General features: G+C 40.0%; 1 protein-coding gene across 3 annotated transcripts in view; it reads left to right on the top strand.

The window, feature by feature from the left end:
* Window positions 1–5,180: 5,180 nt before the first annotated feature.
* The window catches only part of HAPLN1 (hyaluronan and proteoglycan link protein 1), a 134,373-nt gene continuing 127,060 nt past the window's right edge, over window positions 5,181–12,493 (top strand). For 2 of the 3 annotated variants that reach the window (XM_040341718.1, XM_040341712.1), the window contains exon 1: window positions 5,181–5,566. The gene's annotated coding sequence lies outside the window, so the exon portion shown is untranslated. The remainder of the gene's footprint in view (window positions 5,567–12,493) is intronic. The other variant, XM_040341706.1, reaches the window with a different exon arrangement.

Below are 12,493 nucleotides of genomic sequence, written 5' to 3'. Positions count from 1 at the left end.
GCAGTCGGCGTTACGATGTTCCTGAATCAGGAGTATTCGTAACGCCGGGGCAAGTAAGAAATTGCGCTGCGTAACCTATGGTTACACAGGCGCAATTGCTACTTGAATCTGGGCCAGTGATTTCAATGGAATTTGTCTCCAAAGTCGGATCTCCATCTTAACTGAAGCAACTTTACAGGAAAAAATAAAATAGTTTACCCAGGCAAACCCCTCCCTCCCACAGAGCTGATTATTCTGTGATTGGCCACAGCCAACATCGCCTGTCCTGGAGGCAACTTTAAGCGTTGTAAGTTGCTCAAAGTCACGTTGAAGTCGCGCTGAAGTCACCTCCAAATCGCTTTGCAAAGTCACGCTGTAAGTCGGGTTGCCCCTGTGTGAACCGGCACTAGCAGCCTCCAAATCTTAATTTGCAGCTGGTTCTGCTACAGTGAGATATCTTGTACCTCCACTGCACAGTGCACCGGTGGAATGCTCTATGGCCAAGCATGCGCACCTCAGTGTACATGTTTCGGCCACGCAGAGATACATGAACTCTCACGCATAATGCCATCTCAGTACTTGGAAGCCGATCTGGCTGGGGATGATGGTGGGAGTCAGGGTGCTCGGGAGACTGCAGTGCTGGATAGAAGGTGATTATGGTTCTGCTTTAAAGGGTCACTAAAGGAAATATTTTTTTTTAGCTAAATAGCTTCCTTTACCTTACTGCAGTCCTGGTTTCATGTCCTCATTGTTCGTTTTTGTTATGATGTTGCTGTAATCCTTCTCTGTTCTGAACAGTCTGTTTCCTGATGAAAAAACTCATGGGAGCTTTCTCTCTGTGGCACTAATCAAGGAGGTGTGATTACTGTGTGTCTAAAACCCCTCACTTTACAAACCATCACTGCCCTCTATTGGCTCTGTGTCTCTGTACTTCACAGAAGCATGAAACTAGATGCAAAAACGAAACTGAAACTACAGGTACATTATATAATTGATTGTTATCTATTTTTAATCATTTTTAAAAGGAATCAGTTAACTATTATGTCTCTATACCATGTAAACAGTCATTTCAGCAAAAAAAATAACTTCCTTTACAACTCCTTTAAGCAAATACTGCGTCTGAGAAAGCCTGTTTTTGCATAACTAAGGTTTGGGGCAATTAGGGTTCTGTGATTGGACAGGCAATTCAAGTGGAACTCCAAGAATGATCTTTTTTGAAAATCTATATTGGTTAAGTTGGCTCCATGTATGTATCCTAATATTCTGGGTCCCCTCTGTGCACTGAACACAGGGAGTTGTCTGCTTGGCACAGCCATGATTCAGGCAATGCCTTGTATTTTTTATATAGAATACAAGGCATTCTCTGATTGGAAGAGAGGGAGAGGGGGGTGGTGATGTCACAATCTCTGGTGGAACTGTTTGGCTCTCTCACAGCTCTGTTCTCTGCATAGGATCTATACAGCACAGTGATACTTTTAAAAGGTAATATCTGGGTTTGCATTTGGTGGACACAAAGTGGATTTATATACTATTGAATACTGGAGAGTATATTTAAAGGGTTAGTTCACCTTTTCAGAAAAAATATTGTGTGTACGAGGCTTTACAGCTTATCCCCCATGGAGGCAAATACTATTGGTTCTTGGGAAGCAGGGAGGGGTTGGGGAGGGGGGCGGGTGTACGGTGTTAGTTCACTCTCATTTTTTCTGAAAAGGTGACCATACACTTGAAATGAACGTTTTTCTGCCTGGAGCTCAACTTTAAGATTCTGATACATGTTACAATCTGATAGTACATTCTACATTCTACCTACCAATAACAGTGTATTACTGGGGCCAGCCTAATCAGAAATAACTTAAATGGACAGCTAGACCCATATACAACACAGTTTTGCTAAATCTAAATGAGATTGTACAAAGATGGTACAATGAGATTTTAAAATGTATGGTCAACTTCAAATTGATTTAAAATGTTGGTAACAATGGCAACTGCATAGCATTAAAGTTTAAAGCTACACACACACACATGTATATATATGTATATATATTCTCCTATGAGAGATGAGGGGTCCACACATGAATCTGCAGCCTCAGCAATGAAATAATCCTGTGATAATAAAAATAACAGTGTATAAATCCCTTTTCCTCATTCTTCACACTAGCCCAGTGTATGCAGCATATTTTTGCAGCCACTGCCCGCCTTTTTCTATTTTCTTCTATAAAATGTGCCCACTTGTTGCCAGGTCTCCTCACTTTCCACCTCCTTCTTTTCTTAAACTGGCTGAGGTGCACAGACTCCCCTTCATCAAAAGTCACTCTGTTATTGAAATATGAAGCTATTTCCTATCCAAGAAAACCGTTTTCCTGAGAGCAGCAGCAAGCATCAATGGTCCCAATATGCTCCCTGCTTGTATAATGCTGACTTGTTCTGGGCTTTGGTCGGTGGCTGCTTGTCCTCGTCCATGGCTAAGTCTGCCATCTTCTCTCCTTTCCCGTGCTTCTCTGCCCCAGTTCTCTTCCCATCTGCTTCTAATTTTGGCCCACGGTGTATATGAATCCCCAACCCCACCCACTAACACCTCACCCAAGCCCTACATGCACTATGTATACTGTATGTGAAGGCTATACAGTTCTGTGAAACAGCCTACTCTGAATAGTTAACCACTTTGTGACCATAATGCACCTTTTTTGGGATCTTGGGTATGATGCCCAGTAATTAAAGTTGCAGCAGCGAATTAAGGATGCACTAGCAGTACACACTGGTAGTTCTTAGATCGCACCATCAAACTGATGACTTAGTCAAGTTAGCGGAGGCATGCTCAGAGTTTTAGAAGTCAAGTTAGGCCTCATACACACGACCGAGAAACTCGACGGGCGAAACACATCGTTTTGCTCGTCGAGTTCCTTGTGAAGTCGTCGAGAAACTCAACAAGCCAATTTTCTCCATTCCCCTCAAGGAAATAGAGAACATGCTTTATTTTTGGCTCGTCGAGTTTCTTGACAGTTTCCTCAAAGGAAATGTACACACAACCGGTTTCCTCGGCAAAAAAATATCTCCCAGCAATGTACTTGCTGGTTTTTGCCGAGAAACTCGGTCGTGTGTATGAGGCCTTAGACTTGCTATGAAGTTAGACTGAAGTTAACGGATGCATAGTTAAAGCGTTATAGTCAAGTTAAAAGACTTATAGTCATAAGGATATAAGCAAGTTAGTGAAGGCATAGTCATAGACTTATGGTTAAGTTAATAGATTCATACTCATTGGGGGTTATTTACAAAAGGCAAATCCATAGTCCGTTATAGCCATGTTATTGGACTTGTAGTCACAGGGACTATGGTGAGGTCCTCCTCGAGCCAGAGGTTTTGACAAAGTCAGGAGTTTGTAGGCACTTGTAGTGGCCTGATGTGTGAGCGTACTACCTACTCTTGTGAGTAGTTAGATTTTATCTTATCATTTTTATTAAATTCTTGTTGGATAATGCACCAGGCCAGTGCACCCTGTGTTTATTATTTATAGTTATAGTCAAGTTAACAAACTCATAGTCAAAGTTATAGTCAAGATAATGCACTTGTAGTCATAGAGTTATAGTCAAGTTAAGAGATACAAAGTCTTAAGCCTCGTACACACGACCGAGGAACTCGACGGGCGAAACACATCGTTTTCCTCGTCGAGTTCCTTGTTAGGCTGTCGAGGAACTCGACAAGGCAAGTTTCTCCATTCCCGTCGAGGAAATAGAGAACTTGCTCTCTTTTTGGCTCGTCGAGTTTCTCGACAGTTTCCTTGACGAAAATGTACACACGACCGGTTTCCTCTGCAAAAAAATATCTCCCAGCAAGTTTCTTGCTGGTTTTTGCCGAGAAACTCGGTCGTGAGTACGAGGCCATAGAGTTTTAGTCATCATGTTAACGGACTAATAGTCAGAGTTATAGTCACGTTATTGAACTTGTAGTCACAGGGACTGTGGTGATGTTCTCCTCGAGCTAGAGGCTTAGACAAAGTTGGGAGTTTGTAGGCACTTGTAGTGGCCAATTGTGTGAGCGTACTACCTACACTTGTGAGTAGTTAGATTTTATCTTATAATTTTTAATAAATTCTTGTTGGATAATGCACTAGAAATGCCCTGTGTTTACAGTTATATTCAAGTTAGTCAAAGTTATAGTCAAGTTAATGGACTTTTAGTCATATAATTATAGTCAAGTTAACAGATACATAGTCATAAAGTTATAGTCATGCTAACGGACTCATAGTCAGAGTTATAATCACGTTATTGGACTTGTAGTCACAGGAGCCGTAGTGAGGTCCTCCTCGAGCTAGAGGCTTAGACAAAGTCGGGAGTTTGTAGCCCATTGTGAGTAGTTAGATTTTATCTTATAATGTTTAATAAATTCTTGTTGGATAATGCTCTAGGCCAGTGTGCCCTGTGTTTATTATTTACAGTTATTATTACTGTATTTATTTATTATTTATAGTCAAGTTAATCGACTTGTAGTCATAAAGTTATAATCCTATTAACAGAGTTATAGTTACGTTAATGGACTCATAGTCAAAATTATAGCCACATTAAGGGACCTGCAGTCATAGAGTTATAATCAAGTTGAGTCAGAGTTATAGTCAAGTTAACAGACTCATAGTCAGTCATAGTTACGATAACCGACTTACAGTCTTAAGCCCTTTACACACGATCGGTTCATCTGATGAAAACGAACCGATGGATTTTTTCATCAGATATCCGATGAAGCTGACTTTCATCAGTCTTGCCTACACACCATCGGTTAAAAATCCGACGTGTCCAACGCGGTGACATAAAACACTACGACGTGCTGAGAAAAATTAAGTTTAATGCTTCGGGGCATGCGTCGACTTGATTCTGAGCATGCATGGATTTTTGACCAATGGGTGTCCCCACACACGATCGTTTTTTTAACCATACGAAAATTTTGAAGCAGGTTCTATTTTTTTTTTCACCGATGGGAAAAAAACTGATGGGGCCCACACACGATCCGTTCATCCAATGAAAACGGTCCATCGGTCCGTTTTCATCAGACGAACCGATCGTGTGTACAGGGCATAAGCGTTATACATAAGTTAATGGACGCATATTGATGTAGTTAAACTCCGTCATCTAAGCGTCAATGAACACTGGTCACAAAAGGGTTAAACACTCTCTGCCTTGATGGTAACAGTGACAGGGAGCAGCCTGCTTCAGAGTTGTGGTTTACATTGGTAAAGTGGAGTTACAGGACAGTCTGCTGTGAAGTAATCAGGTCTAGTGGGATCACTTGCTGGCAGCACAAAGGTGCATAAAGGATCCTTCTGTAGCAGTCTGTGCTGAAGGTGGCGGAGTCAGTGGGTGTGTTGCACATACAGGGAACACACAGACTCCACCGTGTTGCTGCTGTCCTCAGCACTGAAGAGTCAGAGGAGCTGGACAAGCTGAATGCTGGGCTCACATCTTGGAAGGCGTACTTGCTTATGACGTGTTACTTTCCCTTTCTGCTCGATGAGAAGGTAGCTTCGCCTGCCCAGGATCAGGACCTCTGCCATCCAGAGAGCCACAAACCCACTGTCAGGACATAAAAACAAGTTTACAAGGTAAGACTTTTGCAATGTTTCCATCTACTTTATACTTAAAGTCATCAGCTCATCAGCAGCTAGTAGTAAAGTCACAGAGAAAACTTTTGAGAAGTTTTACTGGCTTCATTTATACACATTTCTCAATTTAGACATATTTATAGCACTTGGTATTTGAACAGTCTGACGTACATATTCTCACCTGTACAGGTAAAGAAGCTTTTCCAGGGCTAAAGGTGCTGGATGGTTATCCTGTACCTGCTGCTGTGTTGGACACTTAGCACAGTATTGAATGTCTATGGTCATGGACACCGGCTATTAATACTCCCTAGCAGGGTCACGGCAGTGCTCTGTGTACCTGTTGAATATGCAAAGGCAGGTGTTTTCAATACGGCATTATTTTGGCTATAAGATGTGTAGGTGGAGGGGCGCGTCTGATGAATTTTTTTGTTATGTATTTTAAACAGTTTTTGCTATTTTGTGGTAAACTTGATAGCCGGTTGAATGCCTCACCTGTACTGGAATCATCTAGGCAGTAGTATATTGTGAAACATTCGCCATATGGAAGCTACTTTACATTTATTTTATTTAAATATTTTTTTAACCTCAAGTAGGAGATTATATTATATATAAAGTTATGTGAATCTGTATATGTACAAGTTTTCCTAGACAGACTGGTACAGGTCTTCCTAAAATTGTATGCATTTTTTTGCATTATGTGTGCAAACGTCTATTGAGGCTTATTCACACAAGTGTCTAAAATTTCGATTTGTACAGCATACAGTTTTTTATGCATCTAAATGCAGCACTATAGTAAGCTATGGCGCCGTACATACAGCTGCGACTACAATCAAAATTGATCGGCATACAAAAAAAAAAAAAAGTACAAGACAGCTGCGTCCAGGGCTGCACAGATCTGCAGATTATACATGTGTATATACGTAAACTTGTGTAAACTCATATGATTACGCACATATTATTAGAAGAACTGTACATGTCTAAACACTGTACTTATCAAAACGCATGTAAACACGTCTAATCACGAGTTATTTAGGTGCGAATTTTCTGCTGAATTTTCTGCTAGCTCTGCCTGCAAGAACCTGCATTCCATGCATAAAATACCCATATGATTGTTTGAATAAAGCTTGAGGCCTCGTACACACGACCGAGTTTCTCGGCAAAAACCAGCAAGAAACTTGCTGGGAGATATTTTTTTGCCGAGGAAACCGGTCGTGTGTACATTTTCGTCGAGGAAACTGTCGAGAAACTCGACGAGCCAAAAAGAGAGCAAGTTCTCTATTTCCTCGATGGGAATGGAGAAACTTGCCTTGTCGAGTTCCTCGACACCTTAACAAGGTACTCGACAAGGAAAACGATGTGTTTTGCCCGTAGAGTTCCTCGGTCGTGTGTACGAGGCCTTAGTCTAAATTAAATCCTAATAAATATTGAGGTTGATTATTTAAAGAAGTAGAGACTGTTGACTTTGCAATTTTCACTATGCTTAGTAAATGGCGATGATGCTGTTTTCACTTTTCTTCTTTTTTTCATTCTTTTACACATCATTGGGTAAGTGAACAGCCTCTACTTCTTTAGTAAATCAACCCCAAAATGTATGTACTATTAGGATGGGGCTGTTCCTTTATTGTAATATTCTCCATCTGTAGTTTTGCACGTACTGATAGATGGACTTCATGGACATGGGGGGGGGGGGGGGGCGTGATTTACTAAAACTGTTGCACACAAAATCTGGTGCAGCTGTGCATAGTAACCTATCAGCTTCTAACTTCAGCTTGTTCAATTAGGTTTTGACAATAAAACCTTGAAGCTGATTGGTTACTATGCACAGCTGCACCAGTTTTGGTAAATCTCCCCGATTCAGTTTTTCTTATTTTAAAATGCTGAATGACAAATAAACTCTATCTATAAGGTCTGCTGTATTTTATTTTAAGCTGACTGCCTCCTAAAGATATAGGATTTTCATGGGGTCAGAGGAGGTGTTTTCACCAAGAACACCCAGCTTTGCGACAGGGATTTTCCAGTGTGATATAAAAGTGACCCCCTGACTGAGATTCTTCCATGAGTCATTTAGAGGTTCTCCACCAGCAGTGAAGCTTTTGGCAAGGACATAGATATACAATATATGTGAACTCCAACCCCTACAGGTGAAAAACGGTACTGCAGTTCAAATATAATGGCACTTTATGAGCACTGGGTGTCTGAATGGACAGAAGCTATTCAGCATTCATATAGGAATACTGCTCTTGTTTATTAAGGTGGTTGGAGACAAAAAAAAAGGGTCTACTTTTTAACCACTTAAGGACCAAGCCTCTTTTTCAGACTCAGTTTTTACAAGTTAAAAACATATTTTTTTTGCTAGAAAATTAGTTAGAACCCCCAAACATTACTGTGTATATATTTTTTTTCTAACACCCTAGAGAATAAAATGGCAGTCATTGCAATGCTTTTTGTCACACCATATTTGCGCATTGGTCAAAAAAATAAGACAACAGTAAAGTTAGCCCAGTTTTTTTTATATTGTGAAAGATAATGTTACGCCGAGTAAAATGATACCCAACATGTCATGCTTCAAAATTGCGCCCGCTCGTCGAATTAGCGTCAAACTTTTACCCTTAAAAACCTCCATAGGCAACATTTAAAAATTCTATAGGTTGCATCTTTTGAGTTACAGAGGAAGTCTAGGGCTAGAATTATTGCTATCGCTCTAACGATTGCGGTGATACCTCACTTGTGTGGTTTGAACACCGTTTTCATATGCAGGCGCTACTCACATATACGTACGCTTCTGCACGAGAGCTTGTCGGGATGGGGTGCTTTAAAAAAAAACAAAAAACGTTTTTTTTTTTGTTTTCTTATTTATTTTATTTATTTTTACACTGTTTTAAAAAATGGATCACTTTTATTCCTATTACAAAGAATGTAAAAACCCCTTATAATAGAAAAAAGCATGACAGGTCCTCTTAAATATGAGATCTGGGGTCAAAAAGACCTCAGATCTCATATTTAGACTAAAATGCAAAAAAAAAATGTGCCCTTAAGACGCACAGGCGGAAGTGACGTTTTGGCGTCGCTTCCGCCTTGCTATGCTATGGAGACGGGTGGGGGCCATCTTGCCCTCACTCGTATCCATGGCAAGCAGCAAGAAGGACCCGATCGCCTCCACCGCTACCGACGGCTCCGGTAAGCAGCGGAGGGCACGGGAGAGGGGGGCCGCGGAGACCACCATTATCATTTACAGGACCGGCCACGGAAAAGATGGATATCTCGGTTGTGGCAGCAGCTGCTGCCGTTACTGAGATATTCATCTTTAAAGTGCCGACGTATATGTACGTGAGCGGTTAATTAAATTTGAAAAAAAACTTTAAACTTTTCAAAATCATGAAGATACAAATGTAACTGTGTAAACTGTGAAAGTTTATAATCAAGCATATTAGAGAAAATGTGAATACATAAGGCAAAACTATGGCGATTTAGTGACTGTCCTGTGAGCTCTTCTCGGTCCAGGGTCAGTATCCTGGCACCCAAACAAGTGGGGATTGGATGTTTGTATAGATCCCTAACTGAGAAATCAACCATACAGTCATGCAATTTTTTTTGGCTTGGGGGCCTAATAAACAGGATACCATCCCTTACCGTTATTCTCATTTGACCTTCCTATTAATCTTTAGTGCACCCTCCATTTGGCGGTCAACCACACCCACGGGGGAAGAAGGTCTCATTGGTGCCCATTCAGGCACCTGCCCCTATCTGAGAGATGATTTCATCCCAAAATGTTTTTGACTGTTTTTGTGTCTAATGTATGTTGCTTATCAACTTGAAACTCACTTTTACTCCTGATGAAGTAAACGTTTCTCAGAACATGTTGAGAGGAAGAATCAGTGTCTGGTTCACATCATACATTTCTCTCTGCCATGTTTAATGCAGTGTATGGTATCTCATACTAAGACACATATTTTTTTCTTTTTATGTTTTCTATTGTCTGCTTTTTTGTGTTGTCATATGGAATGTGAAGAATAAAGATGTTCAAACTTGTAACAACTGTTACTTTTTTTGGGCTTGCTCTTCCTATAGGCACCTGCTTTTAGACATAGAGATAACCATACAGTCATGTGATGCCTCACTGGGGCCTTTAGAAAGCAGTAAGGTCACCCATGTATAATGGTCACAATCAGCATGGCTGTTTCATTGTCAAAATAGTTAAAAAAAGGGAAAAAAATAAAAAGAGCACACAGGCACACACATGCATAAAACATCAAGACCATATCTATGTATGTCAAGCATTTTAATGTTAATTAAAAAAAAAAAAAAACATTTTAAATTAAAGTTAAATAAAGCAAATTAGATTTTAATGTAAGTGTCCTTTTTCGTATTCACATACTTTTCGTTTTAAAGTTTAAATAATTAAAACCACTGTGAGGCTTTTTGTTGTCATCTATGTTTGGGGAGTTTCCCTTTTACTTCCTGTACTTTAGACACAACTGAAGTGAGAAGCAATCTATCCATAGTAAGGGGAATTTCCTGTTGTGTGTCTGTTGGAACATTTCCCTTCTGTTCATGTTCTAGTGAAAGTGGCAAATTTTGGATTTCCAAATTTTCTTCCTCATATTCTCCAGGAAAAACAGAGGGCAAAAATTCACAGTCGAGACATAGGCCCCGTACACACGGCCGAGAAACTCGACGTGCCAAACACATCGAGTTCCTCGGCGAGTTCAGCCCTGAAGCCACCGAGGAGCTCGGCGGGCCGAGTTCTCCCATAGAACAACGAGAAAATAGAGAACATGTTGTCTATTTTCTCGACGAGTTCCTCGGCGGCTCCATCGGCCCGAAAGTGTACACACGACAGAGTTTCTCGGCAGAATCCGGCTCTGACCGAGTTTCTCGCTGAATTCTGCCGAGAAACTCTGTCGTGTGTACGGGGCCTCAGACACCAACCAGAACGCAACAGGAAATTTAAAGTGGTTCTAAAGGCAGAAGGTTTTTTACTTTAATGCATGCTATTCATTAAGATAAAAAAAACTTCTCCAAGCAGCTCCCCCTCCCCCCCAGCCCCCCTAAATATTTACCTGAGCTTGATCTCAATCAAGCTATATGCACAAAAGCAGAGGCGCTCTCTGCTCATGTACTGAAAGAAATGAATGGACCCACATTGCTGACTTCTACCTAAAATTTTTTGTTGTCTAGCTGTGATCTTTGTCCATTGGCTTCAGTGAATGAATGAGCATGATAGCCAGGCAACTAGCCATGAGACAAGTAGAGATTAGAAACAGCAGCCCAGCCACTTCCCCAAGCAAAGGTTTTCTTGAATCTGATTGGGTCTTTTAGGTAAACAAGAGTTCACTAAATCAGAACAAAATCTGTATTCATTAGTGAAAAAAAAAATCTGTATAAATATTAGTAAATCACTGTAAAATAAAAGAGTATGTTAATGTAATTAATTAATGTGAAGCATTTTCCAACCCTTTTATTTCCTTGGGATAGTTAACATGTAATTGCTCATAGAACTGTTTGCTGTGGTTGGACCTGATACAATACGTTTTGTAAATTTGATACGTCTCAGATTGCACTTGATTGTGTAAATGTGCATTACTGTCACTAGAATAATACACAGAGGGTCCAGTCCATATGGGAATTTTCAGCGTGGAAAGTGTCTGTACACATTCCAATATGATGTCATTTACTAAAACAGACCTTTGAGTGTATTCCTGGCACAGGAAACTGGGTCTTTAAAAAAAGAATGCAATAATCCATTTTGAGAGTGTTGGAGAATATTGATCCAACGTGACATAAAAAGGACATTATTTATTTTCTTAGTGAAACAAAATTTACAGATAATTCAAACCATGGTGCACATAATCTAGAGGATAAAGTACATTGTAAAACAATACATTTGTAATGCACATTTTACGACGTAGCAAATGGTGCATAGAAAAAACACATGGACTTCTTTATTATCAAGAATGTAACAGTTTCAAACAAGTTATTGAATTTAGTTCTTCACAGTGAGTTTGTCTGATGAGTTCATTTATAACCATATGAATCATATTATAGGTAATATGTCAGTGAGAAGATCTATTTGGTCATTGATGGATTGCTGGAAAAAAAATATATTGTACATTTAATTATTTGTAACTTGCTGTCATTGCCATTTCCTATTGCATCATTTTTTTTTAATGTTAAATACCATTTTTTCATTTTGAATTGGTTCACCTGCTGAAACCTTGCCTAGACGAGTGTGATGTGTGCCAGCCACCCGCTGCCTCCTAGGACGTTTATATTTGACTCTGGAAAATTAAAGCTCCACACAAAAATGTATGAGTATGTATTATTACAAACGACACAAAAGCCAACGCAGTTCGGGGGCCAGACATCTCCTCCTTCATAAGGGCTTGTAAAGCTGTGGGGTCAGAATGTGAGGCCTCAGGCAGCGATTTTTATTCTGAAAATATGTGCTTGTATTAGTAAATTCCAACATAGACACAGTTAGCAACTGGTTCAAAGTCTACATCACATCCAAGGAGGCAGTATTTTATTATAAAGATTGCCCACACATGTCTACCAAGTTTACCATTTTTTTTTTAAAGTTTTGGGTAGCTAGACTAGAGAAGATAGTTGATTGCTCTGCCCATTCTTGCCTATGTTGCTGTGAATAGTTAGGCTAGCCATGAAGGACTTCGCTAGATGATGATAAGCCTTGAGACCATGCTTTTCCATTTTAGATTTACATATAGGTAACTGGAACTGATCATGTTTTTGTTGCACTTTTCCAGTTCTTGGTAAAAAATGGTACACCCTATGTTCCATAGTAATAGTTCTAGAAGTCGCCATTTTTTGGGTGGCTAACCAGTAGATTTGTTTAGCAGGAGTATGCATATCTTTAATACTTTAATGTATGGGGCGATCTCTCTAACAATGCCCTGTGCTGCAACTTAA

Source organism: Rana temporaria, chromosome 1 (assembly GCF_905171775.1).
Source record: "Rana temporaria chromosome 1, aRanTem1.1, whole genome shotgun sequence".
NCBI classification, from domain to species: Eukaryota; Metazoa; Chordata; class Amphibia; order Anura; family Ranidae; genus Rana; species Rana temporaria.
The sequence above is the reverse complement of the archived record's forward strand: the minus strand, read 5'-3'. Positions and strand labels throughout refer to the sequence as shown.